This window comes from Falco biarmicus, chromosome 1 (assembly GCF_023638135.1).
Source record: "Falco biarmicus isolate bFalBia1 chromosome 1, bFalBia1.pri, whole genome shotgun sequence".
Lineage (NCBI taxonomy): Eukaryota > Metazoa > Chordata > Aves > Falconiformes > Falconidae > Falco > Falco biarmicus.
The window spans coordinates 11,348,109-11,367,973 of NC_079288.1; the positions used below are offsets into that span (position 1 = coordinate 11,348,109).

Sequence of the window (19,865 nt, forward strand, 5' to 3'; positions counted from 1 at the left end):
CATTTTGCTAAGAAGATACTGTAACAACCCCCAAATAATAATAAAAATAAAACCAGGCCTTTATAAGCTGTGCAATCTTGAAAACTGCTGACACTGTGAGCCACCTAAATAGCATATTCCTGAGGCGTCACGGAGGTCAGCCACAGCTTCAGGGGAAACGCAAGCTGGATGCTGCAGACAGGCTTTCACCTGATGTGATCCACCTTGGAGAACAGCTTTCATGGGAAGAAACACTGGTTTCTGGCCAGCTGCCAAAGGCTTCTAATAATATTAAATATTTACCACCAACAAGTCCTTTTTATTTAGCGCACAATTAATACAACCACAAACAAAGCTCCTTACTCCAAGCCTTCCTCCAGCCCTACTTCCACCAGGGAACTTGCCTATCAATGTGTTTGGGCTCCCTGAACCAAAGGGAGGAATTTCCGAAGTGCAGGACGTATTGCACCGAATGCCTTCCCATCCTTTTCTTCTGGACATGGACTTTGTCACCATTGTGCTCTTCCTTTTCATCTTAAAATGAAAATTGCTAAAAAATGTTTTTCAGGTCATCTAACCCCAGTTAGATAAACACCTCATGTCCTTCCCTTGCTTTGGCCCAACCAGCTGCACCCAGAGAACAAACTGCTCTGACCAAAAATGCAACAGATTTCCCCTTGGAACTTTTAATTTTTTGATCTGGACACCCTGGATATGAAAGTAGGAGAGGGAAAGGGTGAGGCTGTGACTTGGCTCCCACTGCTGAGCTGGTGCATCACACACCCCAAGGCAGAAGCAGCAACACAGCGGCATCTCTGCCATTTATGGGTTAAACTGTTCTCCCTCTCCAGGCTCATGGAGATAAGGCAATGAAGCAGCAGTCACCTCTCTGTGCCTTGTGTTGCCCTGGTATAATCAGTGACAACTGAACCTACCCACCCACACGTCAACAACTGGCCTCTGACCACCCCAAACCTGTTACCTATCCATGCAGGATTTCTGCAAGTTTTTAATGATGGGTTATACTTAGATGTCAGATGCAGAGGTATATACTTTTTGCTTTTCAGGAACTACTTCATTTCTATATATTTTAGGAACAATTATTAGAGTTGAAGAAAAATACCACCTTTATGCCTACTAAAATACATGCTGAATCACTTCGCAAAGCCATTTTCTCAGATTCCTTTGCATTAAATCATATTTGTCACGATGCCAGCATGCCATGAGCGCAATGTATGATTTAAAAAACAAACAAAACTTCAAATAACAATCTCTTCGCTGAAGATAGGAATTGCACAAGGTCAGTATCTGGTTTAAGTTACGATATGTCCTAAAATACACAAGGCCAGGTCCTCTGGACATAGTGCAGCTGCTTTGAGCAATACTGCAGATAAAATCCGATACTGAAGATGGCTTAGACAAATTCCTGCGGTGGAATAAAGTTGTTACTCAGGAACTCTTGGGGAAGTATTTCTGCTGCCCAGTGCAAGTGCTTAAGTCAAGCAGGAGATCAAGAGTCAACCAGGAGACACGCATCTCCTCCAGACGGCAAGTGAGAGCCAACAGAGGCAGGAGCTTGCCTAACAGAGATGTAAAGCCTTTATTTCTCTCTAGTGCCCACAGAAGGACCCTGAGCTCCTGGCTTTAGCTAGGACAGTGGTAAAAGGGGCTGGTAGCCAGACAGCCCTCCAGACTATCAGTATCAGCTTTCCAGTATCTGCTTTCCAGTCCCCTGTGACAACCAGAGAGCTATAAAATACAGCAGCCTCGCTGCTTCTCGCTTCTTGCCCAGGAGATTCGAGTAAGGAAGTGGAAAGGTGAGATTTAAATCACTTCCACACATCTCCTGGCTCCAACCCATGAGTCTGGGATCCAGGTCATTTTAATCAGCTTTTTATAATTTGTCACTCAAATGATAAGAATACTAATCCACTGCAGTGTGGTTCTTGCCAGGCACCCGAATATTAATCCATGAAGTGTTCTCTTTTATCACACATAGACGTGTTGTCTTTAACTGCTTATGGCTGACACGTCCTGTTAGCAATACTTTTTTTCTTACAAGACAGACAAAAGCAGCACCATACATAAAGCAGCAGGCTTGCCTGCTTTTGGCTATGGAAAGGTTATTTATGTAGTCGTACACACATATATTCCTTATTCAAAACACCTTTTAGTTTTGGAAATAAATTAACTCTCTTACTTGGAGTTACTGGCACCTGTGAAAAACCATTCGCTTTGGTCCATCTGTATTTGGCAAAAGAAAAATCTACAGCTCCTTCTGGCCAAGCTATTTTAAAAAACCCAACCCAAACCCAAACCCCACAATGAACGAAACCTGGGAACACTGTAATATAGCAAATAAAAAAGCCTAAATGTGAACAAGGGTGTAAAGTGGCATCAGCATTTACTGACATGCCTCAGAGACCCAGCATGGTAACACTGCCCAACTGTGGCAGAACTGACCGGCTGGACTTACCTGCAGCTCAAACCTTCTAATAAAATCATTCCTCAAGAGTTATTCCTTTAAAGTATTTAAAGAGTTGGTATCAGGAAGAGTTTCAAGTCACATTTTTTACATACGGGGCACATTTAGGGAATCTACCGGGTCTACAGCAGAGTTTACAAGTATCCGCTTCACAATAAAATTTAAAAACAACTTTTTCCTGTTGTTCAGATGTCTGAAAAGAGAGCAAGAAAACTCTGCGGGGGATTTAATCATTTACACTTCACTGGCAAGAGAACAGCCATCACTTCACTCCACCATGCGCTCTCAGTGCCAAAAGGAGTCTAGGTCCTAATATTCTGAAGAGCTTTAAACATATCAAAGGCAACTTGATGCGTCCAATGTTGTAACTTCATCTGTATGACAATGGTTTTATTTATTTTTTTTTAATCTTGGCAATAAAGCAAGTTCAGAGAAATCACTCTCCTCTCTCCCATCTGAACAGGAGTTAACAGAAAGCCACCAATATATTAATAATATCTTTTTTCTTATTAATTTCACAGGCCACAAAGGAAAGCCACATCTCTGCTGAGGAATGTGATAGTTACAAGATCTCCCAAAAGTCTACAGCTAAAGCCAAAGCCGCAGTTCTGTGAGCAGCGGGTTTCAACCGAGGGTCCTCAGGCTGCACAGAACAGGTTTGTATGCAATGTGGCAGGCCACCTACGTGACATTTTCAAGGCATTCTCTCCTCTTAAAGCTACAGCTGATCAAAAGACATGCACGAGATGCTCACAAAACTGTATTAAGTTTCTGGTCACGCCTAAGGATTTTACCCACAGTGAATTAGTTTCAGTAAGGGATGTCTCTTCATAAATACATGGTTTTATGCAGAATGTGTAGATCTGCTAAATAAAGTAACGAGATACAATATAACAACAGATATCCAAAGTACTTAGCACCAGCTTTGCAGCTAAAGTTTAGCCACCATCTACTTTCTCCTTTTATTTATGCATAATTCACTAACCATTAATTGAGGACAGCCATCATTACAGCAATTCTGGTAAGGGCTGGATGACAAACCTATACACTGAGAATTCAAGTTATACAGATATCTCAAACCAGTAATTAGGTCTCACCTTTCCTTCCCCTTCGTTAAGAATGAAAGTGAAGCAAAAGTCTCACGATAACCCATTAGAAAGCACAAACACCCAAACCTGTTGCAGGGGCATCACATCATCCATCTTTCTAAAGCTGTCAAGAAATGTTTGTCATTCCAATACTGCTTGCATCTCCCAAATGCTAAGATAACACACCCATCAATCTCAGCTAGAGTTAAAAGAGGAGTTGAAAAATAAATAGTTCTGAGTCATGTTACTAAGAGGGATTCTACACACTATTAATTTTAGCTTGGAAACCAATTAAGAGACCAAATCAGCATTACCTCCCCCTGCTTTTTAAGATATAATGACCTATTCCCTTGTGTAAATTTATTTATTTTGTGACAATAATCCTTTCAAATGCTTTAGAAGCTTAAATAATGAAAAATTCAATCCTGGCTTCTGGCAACAGGAATTCTTTTGCCAAAAGGAGGCACAGATACGGACAAGACAGCATGGTTCTCCCTATTTTAGAAGGCCATTCTTAAAATAAAAGAACAATAATAAGAAACATAATGACATATAAGCAAAACTTGTCCTAAGCACTGCATAAGCATCAATATGCTGGAATAAAGCTGTGCTTTCCACTCAAAACCTGGGGCAGCCTTTGTCCCCTTGGACCCCACTGTGGCTTCTGGCTCTCGAGTGCCACCAGCCACGGCAGAACTTCCCTACACCAAAGCAGTAATTGAGTGTGCAAACCTGCACAATCCTTCTACAAAAAGGTTATTAAAGTATGACAAATAATAACAAATTAAAGCAACGCTGCTGCCTGACTCCTGGAGCTCATGCAATGGATATTACTTTTACCTAGCAGTGAACTTGCAGGAGCTTTTTAATATTGACAGGGAAATGCCACTCTTGTCAGATTTGTCTTCCAGGTGCCTCAAATGTCACCTTTGTTTGCTAAGTGCTAGTCCAATATGAAGTTTTCTGAGTATCTATGGGGATGAAAAATAACCAACCCTGTACCTCAGTGGCCTGATTTCCCCTGGGTGCCAGTACCCACCTGAGAGCTTCTGGGGGACTGTTTCCAGCTCGTTTCACCACCACAGAGATTTGAAAGCATTGACTATATAGGTCTCACTAAAGTTGGAGAGCTGGGACTTGTGCTTTATTCAATGACAAGGAAAAAAGAAAAAAAAAATCATCTGGAATCAACAGGAGATTTGACTGAGGGTCTTTGTGCAAGGGGTTAAAGCCAGATTCTGCCTCATGGGATTTTTTGACATTGTGTTCGTTTTCCATGGAACTAACCCCAGAATCATAAGTCTTTCTGTGATAATGAAAGTATATTACAGTATCTAGTCATTGATAAAAACTTTATTCAGGAAAGTAGGAATATATGCATAAGAAGGCAAAAGTCCAGAAGTCCATCATCAGGGTACCACTGATCAAAGCAGGCTTTCACTGCTGGCAGGTATAGGATAAAACAAAGAATTTAATTTGTCCCAGAGCCCAGATCAGCGTATGATGCCACTGACCTCATATATGTATCCATGTATAAGCATAAAAAATTAAAGAAAAAAAGCTATCGGGTCCTCTCAAGAAAGGACTGTAAAATCAAATCAGTTATTCCCATGGAAACTCTTGAAACAAAAAAATCATTACAAACTGGAACTAAAATGAACACTGTCGTATTCCTATGACCAAAATACATCTATCTCGTTTAGACATCTACTTTTGGGCCACATTTCAGATTCTTCAGTGAGGGAAGTGTCTGCATATATTCTCGAGAAATGCTAGATTTCAATTTCAAAACCAAGCTTGCAACAAAAAGATCTTATTCCAAAACAAAAGTACCCACAAAAGACATCCTGAGAAAGAAAATTGTGCTTTAAAATTCACATACCAGTAAAATTCAAATTAATTTCCCTAGGTAGGCAAGTCCTTAAGTGTATACCTCCATTTAATTATGCTGCAGTTCCTGTGTGGACAAGTCCCAAGATGCTCTTACATGATAATCATTAAATATGAAGTGGTGAAATGAATTGCAACATTTAGTAATGCTCCTTATGAAGTAAGATTTATAGAGGAAGCATGAAGTAAAACTCAAAAAAGCACATGGTTACCGTGTCTGCATGTTGTACTGTAAAAAAACCCAGACAGATATGGAAATAGCCTTTGAAAATTATGAATAGCTGGGCACAGGCATCTTACCAAAACTCCTGCTGCAGAAGGTAATGCTCAGCACACCTACTTATTTAATCCACATAATAGAAGTATTAAAATTAGAAAGAAATCTAATTACATTTTACAAGTCTTTTAAACACTGAACGAACACATCATGAAAGTAATTGACGGAATTGTGCTATTTAGTAAAGATAATTTTCTGCGTAGCTCTACGTTCTAGCCCTTGTTTAAACTGAATGGTGAAAAACTATATAAAAAAAAATTCCAGTTCTGAAAAACAATTATCTGTTCATGGCTACAGAAATTATACAAATGCAAAATATCTCAAATTGTGGTCCCAGAGAACAAAAGAAAGAAAGAAAAAAAAAAAAAAAGACTAAACTGCAATCAAGCAAAAGAAACTCAGAACGCAAGTGCCTTGCTGCAGCACAGTGCAGCTGGGCATCCGACCCCTTTGCACACCTGGGCAATTTCTCTCTAAACACACACTCATCCAAACAGAGGTTTAAACTGTATTTTCTACACTGAAACATACACAAAGCAGGTTCGGAGGATTGCTCATAGGGTTTATAAGCACTTCATTTACACACAAGCATATGCATTTACTATATAAATATTTATAGTTTGGCAGTTCCCTCTCCCAATCTGCATGGGTTTTCTCTGTTGAGTTTCACCAGCGATATTTCCTCTGAATTTCCACATTTCCAGATGCTTTGCTCACACAGCCTTGATGGAGAACAGTTGTGCCTATTAGCAGACAAGCTGCTGACAACTAAGCCGAGCTTCTAAAAGCTGGCAGAGAGATAATCTGGCACCGAGATCTGATAAGTTTGAAGAGAAGAGGCACGGTGGCCTGCAAACACCGAGAAGCCTGTCCTTAGGATGCTTCTCATCTCACTCCAGAGTACTGCAGTCAAATCAAGGAAAAACCTTAGTCAACCATCCCATGGCCCAGCACCACTCAGCTCTTAACAGACAAAGCCTTCTACTGAAAACCGAAAGAAAATGGTGCTCCATGAAGTCAGACCCTCCACAAGAAATTGTATTTACAGATAACATTTAATAGAGTTATATTTAAAAGGGGTTGCTTCTCCTGCTTGTTTAAAATACGACAAAGGAAAAAAAGTGTTATTTAATTTTGCTGTATCCTCTTGTCTTTCCCTCCCACAAATAAGGAGTATAATCTTCATTTTACAAAAGAAGATGCAAAAATCCCCCACCAGATGCACCTGGGAGTGCAGGAGATGTGCATTCTCGGAAACGCTTTGAACAGCAGTATTCCCGCTATCGCCAAGGTACTACAGGACATCAAACTACAGGACAGGAGTCAAACCCACCACGAACCAGTTAGCAAGGTGTCTCCACCCCAGCCCCTCGGTTCTCAGCCACCGTGCAGAGCACATGTGAACGATTTGCAGAGATGCCCCAGCCAGCGCTTGCCTTCATATCCAGGGGGAAAAAGTAATCCCACCGTGTGCCCCCAGCTCATATTTTCCTAATCTCACGGTCATCTATTTCTAAGGTAACACCAGAGATTAGGGGGGGTGGGGGGTGTTTCAGTTTTATCTCAACTTGCTGGGGCAGGTCAGTGCAACCGGCGCAGGCACGCTGGGAGCTTGTCCTAGGCTGGCCCCATCAAGGACAAGTTCAGGCAACATCGTGCTTGATCTGTCCCAGCAGAAATGTCACCATAGCTTCCCGAAGGATGAGCCGTACCAGTGCTGTGCCAGACCAGACAGTGGTTTTATTCAGACAGCACTGGAATCCTTCCAGGGTAGATAAAATCTGCATTTTTCCATGCAAAGAACTAAAATACTCATCAAAAATATAAGACCTCATTTATATTCTTATACTCCCCCTCAGGCATTCAGTTTTGGCCACTGTTGAGAGACAGAATTTCTTTGTTTTGACCCCAAATGACTTTCCCAATGCATCTTACAGGTGAAGGGGATTCCCTCCCTCTCCTGCTGCTGCCCTCCCACCCACTCCTTAATTAAAGTTGCTAAGGTCGAAAAGAAACCATATTAACAGATTAAAACTGGACTGTGATGCATTAAAAATAAGTATGTGGTTTGGGAATAAGATAGGCTTGGGAAAACAGACCGTTGGCAATTATTTCACTGTTTTGTTTAGAATCTTTGAATTGTTTTAAAGTAGATGGCAAGGAGGATCATTGCAATCTAACAATAAAGGAGAAAAGTGCAAGGAAACACATTCTTCACTTCTGAACGAATGCCAGGGACTGGGGATCTCTTTAGGAACGCAACTAATTAAAAAAATCTTTTCGAAAGTAACATGACAAATGGAAATGCTGTTTGACCAGAATTATCAGAGTTCAAAGACCCAACAAAGCCAGGACCAGCACCTTGTTTTGACTGTGAGAACACCGGGCTGTGGCTCCCAGACATCAAGGCACTAACAAACAGCCAAGCTGCTGCCACAGTCAGGTTCATCCAAATACCTTTTCCATGAACTAATCAAACAGGCATTTATCAGCTGAAAGAGCAATACACAAACCTAAGGGGTTTTATGTAGGAGTTTTTCCCCTTCATAAAGAGTCCCGAAACTTTTAGTCCAGAAGGTCTTAGATTATCACACTGTAGCCAGACTAGTACAAAAGCATCCTTGATGTCTAGACCAAATGAAAAGATTAGCAGGTCTGCTCCAGCGCTGATTACACCAGGCTCATACTATTTTTCCAGTGGATGCTTTCATAATTAAATATCAAGTAACAGGAGGCACTTTCACATTTATGTCACCCTCACCCATGAAAATAATAAAAAAGGTTTTTTTGCATTGAGAACTATAAAGTATTAAAAATGATTCTATGGCTGTAACAGCAACCTGTCAAGCTGTAAAGAGAGATCTAGATTTTAGTGAAGAGGGTCCCTTGGGGAATGCATGTATTGGCAAAGCAGAACAGCAATCACATTATGTCTGTAACTAATATGGACAAAATGGAATGAGTAATAAAAGCCAACAAAAAACAACTTTCACTCTGATTAGCGATCACAGACTAATAGGCTTTAATTGCAATTTAAAATTAGGTGGCACCATTAATCACTTGGGTCTCTCCAAGCAGCAGCCTGCTGAGAAGGCATCAGGGCTACCTTCAGAGACGGATTTCTACTCCGAGCTTTGCCAGGGTCCCAGGTTCTTGAACACAGTATTTGCGTGGATCTGGAAAAAGTGCAAACCCCACAACATGACCCTGAGCACAACAAGAAAGGCTCTCAAGGGGACAGCTTCGACAAACTCGCAGGGTTTTTTATTAGGTTAGCTGTCTTGGTGCAGGCAGGTCTATCAGCTCTTTGGGATGAGGAAAGGTGACAGATTTTAGCCGGTTTACATAACTACTGTTCTGCATAACCCAAATATATCACAGTTTAAATTCGGACAGGGTCACTCATAGAAAACAATCCCCCAGAACAAGATTTCCAAATGGCATGAGTATTTATTAGAAAAACAAACAGACAGATAATGAATCTATTAAACAGCATTCATAGTTACTTGGTAATTTCATCAAAAAACAAGACAACAGGCCAGGCCTGTATAGGGATTGTTTTAAACAGCTGGGTGTAAACCTTAAGCAAGTTACTCAACCCTCCTGCTGAACAAAGTCCCCCCTTGCTAAATAAAGCTGATGGGGCCGCGCTGCCTCTGATACACAGGCAATCATGCCATATGAAAGGGATTACCGTTTCATAAATTGCTAAAAAGTTTATGATAGCTGGAGACCTTCATCTAATTTCCAGCTTAAATTTACGCATAGCTCACTTATGCCCATTTGTTCTTTTGCCAACACTGCTCCACAGCCTGAGCAGGTCCTTTTCCTCCCCGGTACTTACCCCGCGATGTATTTATAGAGCAATCATATCCATGCCAGCTTTTGTCCTGCCTGGCCACGCAAGCCAAGCTCTTTCAGCCACCTCTTGTACATGTCTGGCTCCTCGCTCCCTCCCACATCCCAGCAAGGCCTTTTCAGCACCTGTTCCCATTTGAATTAACTTTTCCTGCATATGGGAGACCAGAATGGGGCACAGTTTTCCAGATGACTATCTGCTTATGGCATTACTAGTTCCCTGCCTCCATGGAAATGCCTTGCTTGAGAGCCTCAAGACGGTGTTTGCCTTTTTCACACTAGTGCACAATCATGCTCGAAGAAAAGTAGATTTTTCTTTTTTGTTTTTTTCTTTTTCAGTTCTTTCTGCCTGAGAAGCCTTCAGCCTTAATCCAAGAGTAGATAGCGCTCTGAACTAGAAAGCAAAAAACCTGACTCTTAACCTAGGTCAGGTATTAATAGCCCACAGAGTGATCCTGAAGAAATCACTTCATGTTCCTTTTTTTCATTCTCACACTCGCCTTTTCAAACCCAGAACTCACTGAGGACAAGAATCACCTCTTAATCTAAATTAACCTGGTGCCTCACAAGGATCCTGCCTGTGCCTGGAAAAATCTTTGTGCCTCCTAGGATGGAAAGTTTCATGAAACAGTCTAACTCTCCATTATTTGACTGGTTTGTCACCATTTGGAAAGACATACATATAAATGCATACACACACAAGTTATGCGTAAGATGGGGCGGCATTAGTAAATAAAAGGACAGCTGCTAACGGCACACTGAATCACAGCAAAATCTGATGGCATTTCCAGGAACTTGCAACTTTTCTATTATTTTTGTGAATGTTCCCATAAATGTCCATTACTGAGCAATCTTTGGGGAGACTGCAGCGGGTGTGAAATTTACTGAAAATTAGAAGAAAAGCTAGATTCAGGGAGACATAAATTCACTGGGCAATTTGCAATGTCTGCTGTAAAAGCAGCACGGATGGGGACAGCGCTGCTTAGAATTACTCCAGGCTCCCAGCATGCTGCCCCAGTCATAAAAATGAAATTGTGAACGGAAGATGAATCTTCCTGCATATTTTTCAGAAGTTTTTATAAATTATACAAAGTGACAGTCAGTCAATCCTCACAAGGAAATACATAAAAATCGAAAAAAACCCCTCAGCACTAGAAAAAAACCTCTTATCTAAGGGTATACTCAGCAGAGGAAACCAATCCGTCCAGACTTGTCACAGGGCTCATAAGATGTAAGCATTATTATTAATACACCATCAAGCTTATCAGAGACAAACTATACACTACCAACCAATATCCAGACAGGAATTTAATGTCTCCTAGGAGAGTGCATCGCTACCGCTGCTCATACATGTTTCAACTTAGGCACACACACTCACAAACCCCCCAGAATTCAGACAACTGCAACCCAAAATAGGTCTCCACCAAATGCAGCCACTAATATTTCTAATTAAAGATATAATAGTATAAAGTGTGTAATTATATTAAATAGAAACACTTCTGAATTTATGAAGTTCTAAGTGCTGATTTTTTTTTTAAGTCATTTAAAAAAATATGCTGGGTGGTAATAGCCAGCAAGGAGCTGCGATGTTATCCAAGTTTTTGCTGGCAATTGCACCAGCACCTGAGAATGAATCCTCCCGAGGATCCAAGCTGGGAAAAAACCCTCCCCGTTCACAGAGGTAGGCAGGAGGACATCCAAATGACACATTAAAACCAGAGTGAAAATATACTCATGCAATGTTACACTGCTTCAGCTCTGCCAGCAGGTTCACTGAAATCGCTCAGCACCGGAGGAGCTGGGAAATGGGGAGCTGGGACCCCAGACAGGGGCGAGCAGCTCTGCGCGGGCTCCAGCACCGCGATGTGGTACCTCCCGTGCTCAGGCTGACCTGAACACACGCAAGGTGCCTTCCTAGTGGCAAAGCCAAACTTGTCAGGCTAATAGTAATGCTGAGAAAGAAGCTTAAGAAGAAATGTCAATGTGGAAAGTTTTACTGGAGCTAAGGAAATGGCCGATTGGTCCTTCTCACTTCCCACTACCACAAAACCCACATTTCACAGTCACGCTGTTACAATGCCCCAGTATGGTGCCTTTGTGAAAGGCCTTTTTTATTTTAAAATACACTCTGAATTCAAGTTCTCTGCCTCAACAACACATATGCCTGAATTATTGCTAAAATAAAGTTATCCAGCTATCCACCACTTGTCTTTATGGCTTATCTTATTCCGAGTATTTGTAAGCAAACCAGCCACGCTCGTTCACAGCTATTAATTTAAATGCCTGTAGGAAAGAAAAGCCTGGCAAGAAAACAACGTGGAGTGTCTGCTGTGGAAATAACTGCAGCAAAGTCAACAGACACACCAATAGGTATCGTCAATAAGAGAGCCCAAGTACAGCAACCAGAAGCTTAGCCAACCTATTTATGGTGAAAGATTAAGAATTAATTACGTTTGGGATGATAGTTCAGTGGTTTGAGCATCAGCTCCAAAATAACTGGACTTGTTGGGAAGTCAACGGTTGAATTCCAGCAGGGCCAGTTTAAGCCGTTCATCCCAGTGAGGGAGACAAGCTGGGCTCCAGGAGGGTTACTGCCTGCAGGTCCTCTTGGCATTTATTTAAACCCCTAAACCTTTTGTCTGAGCGTTACGGGACCATGCAACGATTTCCCCTAAACACACACTACACTGTGCAGCACACGAGCCCCCGTCCCTCGGGTGAGGTGACAGAACGGGTGGCGGAGGATACACCAGGACTTGCACCCTGCTCACTGCCATCACCCCATGGCTGCTCCCTGCCCACAGGTACAACGCATCAATATTGCAAGTGCTTGGGACAATCTATATTTTAATGGCAAAAAACACAGCGGGTAACTACTTCTGGCTATTCTTTATGCCAATTGAAAACAAAAGGATTTTTCTAAACCGGGTCTTCCCATCTGATACATGACCCACCATTTATGTTAGCTGCTACGCAGAACTTAATCCTTTTCCTCAAAGTGTATAACAACATGACAACCATTCCACTGTGAATATTAGCAGCGTTTGAAGGAAATTTTTTTTAGTCCTCATTATATGGAAGATTACCTGAGAGGTTGCTATTATTATTATTATTAACCACAATTAGCATCAGACAGTAATTTATAATTTCCAAACCCAGATACAAGCATTAGCAAAATATTTGCCAATAGAAAGCCGTACGTTATTCCCATTGCGTGGGAAAGAAATTACAGAATTCAAGTGATTTGTGTCTTTACAACTGAATTGGGAAGCTTATACAAGAGTTATCATGCGAATAGTACATCAGGGATAGTAACAGTAGACTACAAATTATGCTGAGACTGACTCACTCTCAAACAAAATATTCTTTAGTCTGAACTCTCTTACAGGCAGACTTTACTATAGAGCAAGAAAAGCTTAAGAAACCACTCAGAAGAAAACACTAATAAAATTTTATAAAGAAAAATCACTTGTAAAACCATCATTATTAAGAATTATATTTTGACTCCGGGCTGAGAACTCAGCTGATGTAAGTCTATCCTAATGCCATTTAATTGAGTTATATATATGTAAACCGCAAAAGAATCTGCTCCTGAGCCTACCAGGAAAACAATCTCTGCTCTCCTCTGCAAATGCTGGTCACTATAAATACATAATAAACATGCAAGGATGTGACACACATGCAGGGTTTGGGGTAGAATATTATGTACTCATAAATGACTTTAAAATGCATATATAGTGCTCGGAGCAAAGGATGTATCTTTATATTATGGGAAACCAAACTTGCCCGTGTGAGTCGCATTTCCAACCTCACCATGTGGCCAAGATCAGAGGACAAGAGAGGAGAGTTCAGGCTTTGGGAATGCTTTAGAGGTGGAAGAAAACAGTGTTCCCCTAAACCGCTGCGGGAAGCTAGGCTGGGGTTGAAGGTGCACCCCAAAACATCACTACCATCGGCCAAGCAGACCAGTGCGGGCTCATCCCCTTTGCCAGGGGGTTTGGGGTCTCCAGCATCACCAGCGCTGGAGCCCTGGAGGAGCCACTCATGGGCTACGGATGCGCCCCTATGCCTGGCCTGATCCAGTACAGCAGAAACCCGCCTCATCTACTACCTTCTCCTGTGCCAGAAAGCAATAGGTTCCTGGGGAGGTGGGGGAAGGGGTTATTTTAATTTAATCTATCATAATACTTCCAATAAATGACAGCCTTAACAATACTTTTCAGACAGAAGCAAAACATCTGACATTTTGTCTCCGTGAATCACTAGTGAAAAGCTGAATTTCGGAATACAGAAGAGTTACAAACCTAACAATTGAAGAATAATAAGGAAAAAGCATGTACCAAGGGATTTCTCAGCAGAAGAATGATATACTAGACAAAAATAAAAGGATATACCATATGTTGAGTAATAAAATTGGCAAACCTAGTAAGGTTCAAATACTGCTATTATACACATCTGGGCAAAACGGGGAAAAAAAAAAATCATTAAGCAATCTGAGAACCCCCAAACAAAGAAACTGTAAAATTCTGAACTGTAAAGCAAAGGAAACACACTTAATCCCTCAGGAGTTTAAGTATGTATTTCAACTGGGTTATACCATCCCTCATAAGGACATGGAAGCACACAAAAACCTAGAGACACAATATAGCCACTGTGAGCCTGCCGGCAGAAAGCCAACTGGCTTCAGTACCCACCAGCCCTGGCACCTGTTGGGTTTATCATCAGCAAATGCATTACCTCCTTGGGGCACAGAGGGAAGGAAAATTCTCTATAAAGTGCCCATTTTCCAGCAAAAGTGCATGATTGTGTACTGCGAGTATTTAAAATTGGGATTTCCCGCTGCAAAACAAACCTCCCTCAATGCTGGAGTAGTCGGGACTTTTGTGCCTTTCAAAGCAACGTGCAGAAATACATAACCAAGCAGCAACTAATATAATCCTGCCCTCATGAAACTCTGTTTCATCTTTAACCGCAGATGTAACCTCTTCCCTGGCCTCCCCTGAGGCTAATTTATTTATGAATGTTCCTATTAAAAATAGGACTACTTGCACAGTAGCTTACTTTCCAGGGTGAATAGGGGAGGCAGGATAAATGCAGTTTAATGAATAAACGTCTTGTGACAAGACATCTCTTTTTATGGGTGCGGCGAGTTGGGGTTCACCCCGCCAGACTGAAAACACCGCGCTCTGCTCCGTGCCCTTGGGCTGCGCTGGTAACAGACCCCCGGCACACATGCCCAGCACACCACGGAGCTGGGGGATTTTGGGGAGGCTTTTCTTGTTTTGCTTTTTTCAAATGCAATTAAAAGTCCTGTGGCTATATCATAACTTTAGAAGGAAACGGCGCTCTGGTAGCCAGCTACTACTGCCTTGGATCACAACATAAAATATCATATCTATCCCTAACACTACATTAGCACAAATTGCTTTTTTTATTATTTTTATTTTTTGACAGAGTGGTTTATAAGCTAATGCCATGGCTCTTGGCAACATGGAAAGGTTTGCTATTGCCATCACTCTCCTTGTTATTAAAAGGGAGGTGGTGACGGCTTTGCCCTAACGGGGAAACAAACGGCACACAGACGGGACCAGGATGCGGGAGAAACCTCACAGCTCACTTGGAGTTGTGCTTTGAGAAAAGGGAGTTTGGGGGGATCGGGACAAGACGGGGGGAAAGAGGAGGAGCGTGGCTGTTCAACGGGACCAGGGAAACTTTCCAGAATGTTGAGAAAACAGGTAATAAATAATATAAAAGCAAAACGTGAGAGCACGATGTAAAAGGACACACGAAGGCGGCTGTGAACAATAGTAGGGCACGAGGGGAGGAGACTAAACAGAGATGCCTTTGAATGCCGAAGGCACAGAAGGGAAAATCTCTGCCATGCTTTTCATCCCTATGAACAGTGACTTCTGTTCAGGGCTTCTGGAAAAGCAAGTGGTGGATTTGGAAAAGTCTCCAGCCATGGAGAAAGACCATGATGGAAGATCTTCATTTAGGGGATGACCTGGCAAGATCCTGACAGCTTTCAGCAGCTGTACTCAGAGCCCCAACCGCCCGCCTGCCGCTCCGCCGACGGCTGCGCTCGCCCGCGCTCCCCTGCCTGTCATTCTCAGCCCATATCAAATGAAAGAGAGATGGGGCAACCTTGGCAGCCTGCGTGATAGACGGGCAGGAGTGGGACCACAGGAGGAGCTGCTGAAAGGTCTGAAATTGCTGATGTGTCCCACAGCATGAAGGACACTTGCCATGCATAATGGATAGGATGCTGTGTATTTTCCCAGTATCCCAGTTGGCCTGTGTACCACTTGCTGCCTGCTTCTCAAGAAGGGGGGGGGGGGGGGGGGGGGGGGGGAAGGAAAAGAAAAAAAAAATCCCTGTGAAATTCTGCAACATGGTATCAGAAGAGCTTCTGTGTTTTGAAAGAGCTGTTTGTGCGTCGCCACCTTCCAGAATGACGCAAAAGTAGCAGCGGAGGGCAGGGGAAGGCTGGGGCGCTGGCAGCAGTACCTGCCTGAAGCAGTGGGATGCAGGATGCGGCCGGTCCTGCTGCCACCCAGGCAGGTCCCGGGGCCACAGGCTGAGCTTTTTAGTGCTTGAAAATAAGGTGCATGTACTTTTTAATACCACGTATAAGAATTAAAATACAAAGACTGGCTAAAACCACCAACAGAATTACCAGCAGCAGAAAACCATTTACTACTGGAAAACCAAAATCCAAAACAACTTTAAAATTCCTTGACCGCTCGTTCAGGATCTTAGCAATGCCAGTACATCAACATAAACCTTTTCTGGTACTCGTAGTGGATTGGAAAATAAATAATATTTTAAAAAAACAAACCAAACAAACAAAACTTAATTCAGCTTTTCAAGGGGGCAGCTTGCATTGACACTTCACCACCCCACAGCCTCAAGCGAGCTGCAGCAGCCCTTTCCCTGCCACTCCAGAATTAAAGTGAATCCAGATCTAAAAAATTCAAGCACCAGTTTTCACATCCAAGAGTCCAGATATTTGATTCAAACAATATTTCAAAATCTAGTTACAATTGGCTAAGCTGCTTTCACACATGCGTGTCTCCTGGGCTGGTTATACACTGTTGTATATCTGGTTATACACTCTTGTACAATAAAGACAGCAAAAAGCAGCAGGGTAAAGGTTCAGTAGGATTTTACAAAGTCTTGTTGTACAGCACGGTAGTTTGGACAAGGAGCAGAAACTGCGAAAAATTGATTTTCTTCAGTTTCCAAAAGTGTGGAAACCAGGATTTTTTAAACCAAATTAAGCCCCCAAATGTAATTAAATCCATAAAAGCTATGAGGAAATTGAGTCCGTACCACATACTAACGCTTAAATTTATAAGCGGTGGAAAAAAATCCACAGGAAAAAACACATTAAATTCTATATATTAGTGTAACAAAATAAGGAAGGGAATTCTTTAATAAGTTATGCTTTTTATGTCATCCAATTACAAAACCCAATATTTAGAACTCCAGTTTTTCCAATCCAAATCAATTAAAAAAGGCTGCAAGACAGAGGTTTTGGTTGGATCGGCGTCACGACATGCAAGGAAGGAGAGTTGCTTGTGGAACAGCAGGAGAATAGAACAGATTTTGAGAGTGTTAAAATAATAAAAGTAAATGAGGATTATATGCACTACCGCTCACGAGTTTGAAAATTAAACTAAAAAGAATGGTAAAACAGTATCAGACAAATATATGAGATTCTGGATTCTGATAACAATGTTTCTTAATGATGCAGAAGGGAAAAACTGATCGAATTCACCATTACTTTTTGTGAAAGCTCATTCCTTTATGAAAACATGTAATATGATGTCAAATTTTTTTCCTTATTACAGACAAAAGATTTCCTATATTCTGAAATGAAGTGCTACACACAGTCTTACATGCACTCATGTGCATGCAAAGTGATCTGAGTTTAAGGATAATATATTTTTGTGTTCAACCATTTGTGTTATATTTAAAGATATTTTAAGGAAAGTCTCATCAATTATTCAGCCTAAGCAAAGATTTCTTTTGCACTTATTTTCCTAAAATGCTTCACCTACGATGTTCAAGTCTGCATAATTTTATTGATCTCACAAGGTTTTTCAAGAGATGACACTTCATTCCCAGAGGTAATCTCAAAGTTGAACATCAAAGTTTATATTACTTTTCTTCATATTTTTTCCATTTTCCTTCCTTTCTCTTTCTCATTTTGAAAGACTTTAGAAAATGCAAAGAGCACATGATCTTAAGCAACATGAATCTTCAGAGGATTGCTAAAATATTTGATGATTGTGTCCAGAAGCTAAGTAATGTAAGGGATTCCACTGCTGTAAATACTTCCAGCATATTATCTGCAGAAACTGTATCGAGCAAAAAGCACTATTATTTGATTCAAACGCTGAAGATTACTTAATGCAAAGCTCTGTAGGTATATCATTAAATACAATAGTAAAATACAACTACTATTGTGCTTATCAGAACACCAATTTTAAACTGCAGTGAAGAAAGCCTCACAAATTTCCAGTATCACATGTGATATACTAAAAAAAATTCATATGTAAGGACAATTTCCTAGCGATTTTTTTTATTCCATGAAGTTTTGTAAGGATACTGCAGCCAGCTTTCTCCTACATGCCCTTTGCAAAAGAGCAAGGCACAGGAAACAAAGATTTTAGGATAAAGAGGGAGCACGATCTCTAAAGCAAATCCCCCCCGGCATTCCCCCCCAAACAAGAAGCATGTGAAAACTGAAAAAGAATCTGGTTAGTCAGAAACCGTAGTTGCACAGCACATTGTAAGAGCACGTAAGAACAAACAAACGTTTATCTGATGGCTTCAGGAAAAGGAAAGTGTAGGAGGAGGAAATAATATTAGTTACCCTGCAAGTACCATTCACATTGGAGTAGGAGCGACTGTGAAAGGAAATATTGCAGCTCCACCGGCCCCCAAAGGATTATAAATCTTTTGGCCTTTGGGAGCAGGTAAAAAAAAGTATTTCAATCATTAAATAATAAAGAACAGTGCTGAAACCTTCTTGGTGATAGCATGTGCAATCAGGTGTTGGCCAGACGGACGGAAAGTGATTTACAGCAATGGCTCTGGTGGGCAAGGAGAGTTCTCTTTGTAAATACAAAAAGGTGGATCTAATTTAGTAATATTAAAAATCAGCATGTAGATTTGGATAAATTCTTTAATCTTGCAATGAATTTTATCATTTCAGAGTTCTTGGCCAACTCGTTGTGGTTTCTTAAATAGTTTTATGAGGCAAGGGAAAAGGACGAATGAAATTTTTCATTTGTAGGAACCATAATAATTTTAAACCTTGGTTTCAAACTAAAAAGCAATTAGCTTAAACATGGAACACCCCAAAGAAAAAAACTGATCATTGCAATAAATAATATCTGAAAACCACAGCAGCCTCAACATTAAGACGCTTTTTTTTTTTTAATTTTATTTTTTTTAAGCCAACCGGGAAACAGTTACAGACCACCAATGAAACTATGTGAACAAAAAGGTAACAATAATATATGATCTTTTAGAAAAGAATTCAAAAGTAACAAGCGTCAATTAAAACATTACTTCAAAAGTTAATTAATAGATTACTACTGAGTCCTTTTGGATTGGGATTTATCTCCTACAACACTATTACAAAACCTAGAAAACAAAACTCCCTCTGCTTCTGCTCCACATAGCACCTTCCCAGTATAATCCCTGCATATAATCGTTACAGTGAAATAAAAATACACAGATATAATAAATTATTTATAACATAACAGATCATGTGAAACGTTAAGTGGCAGATATTAACAGGAAGAGTAGATTTGCACAAATTTTTGAGAAATGTTGCAAGTTGCTGACAGAGAAGATACAGAACAAAATTATCCTGTTAGCTAATTGAATTTGCAGAGCTCTTTCTGAACAGAAAGGGTTTGGTTTAGTTAAAGAACCTTCAGTTAAAGAATTTTTTCATAAATGCATATACATTAATGCACTGGCAATGAATTATACTTTTGACCAAATTATTTAAAATTCTAATTAAATTACACTGCAACATAGGATTTCAGATATTAATTTAACTCACCTAAAGCTATGATGAACAATTCAACTGCAGGCAACAAAAACCCTAGCCTTGATCTCAAGGGGCTTTATATATCGTAAGGACCCAAGTCTTAAAATTAAACTCTCCTCCCAATTTTTAATCACTGTTTAGAAGAGACAGCTGTGGTAATTCTTCCCCCAGTAAAAGAAATTTACTTGTAATCTGATGATTTTTCTGGGTTGAATT

General features: G+C 40.9%; 1 protein-coding gene across 1 annotated transcript in view; it reads right to left on the minus strand.

The window, feature by feature from the left end:
- Window positions 1–19,865, minus strand: part of LOC130147482 (protoheme IX farnesyltransferase, mitochondrial) — a 106,354-nt gene that overhangs the window by 42,195 nt on the left and 44,294 nt on the right. The gene's annotated exons all lie outside the window — the stretch shown is intronic.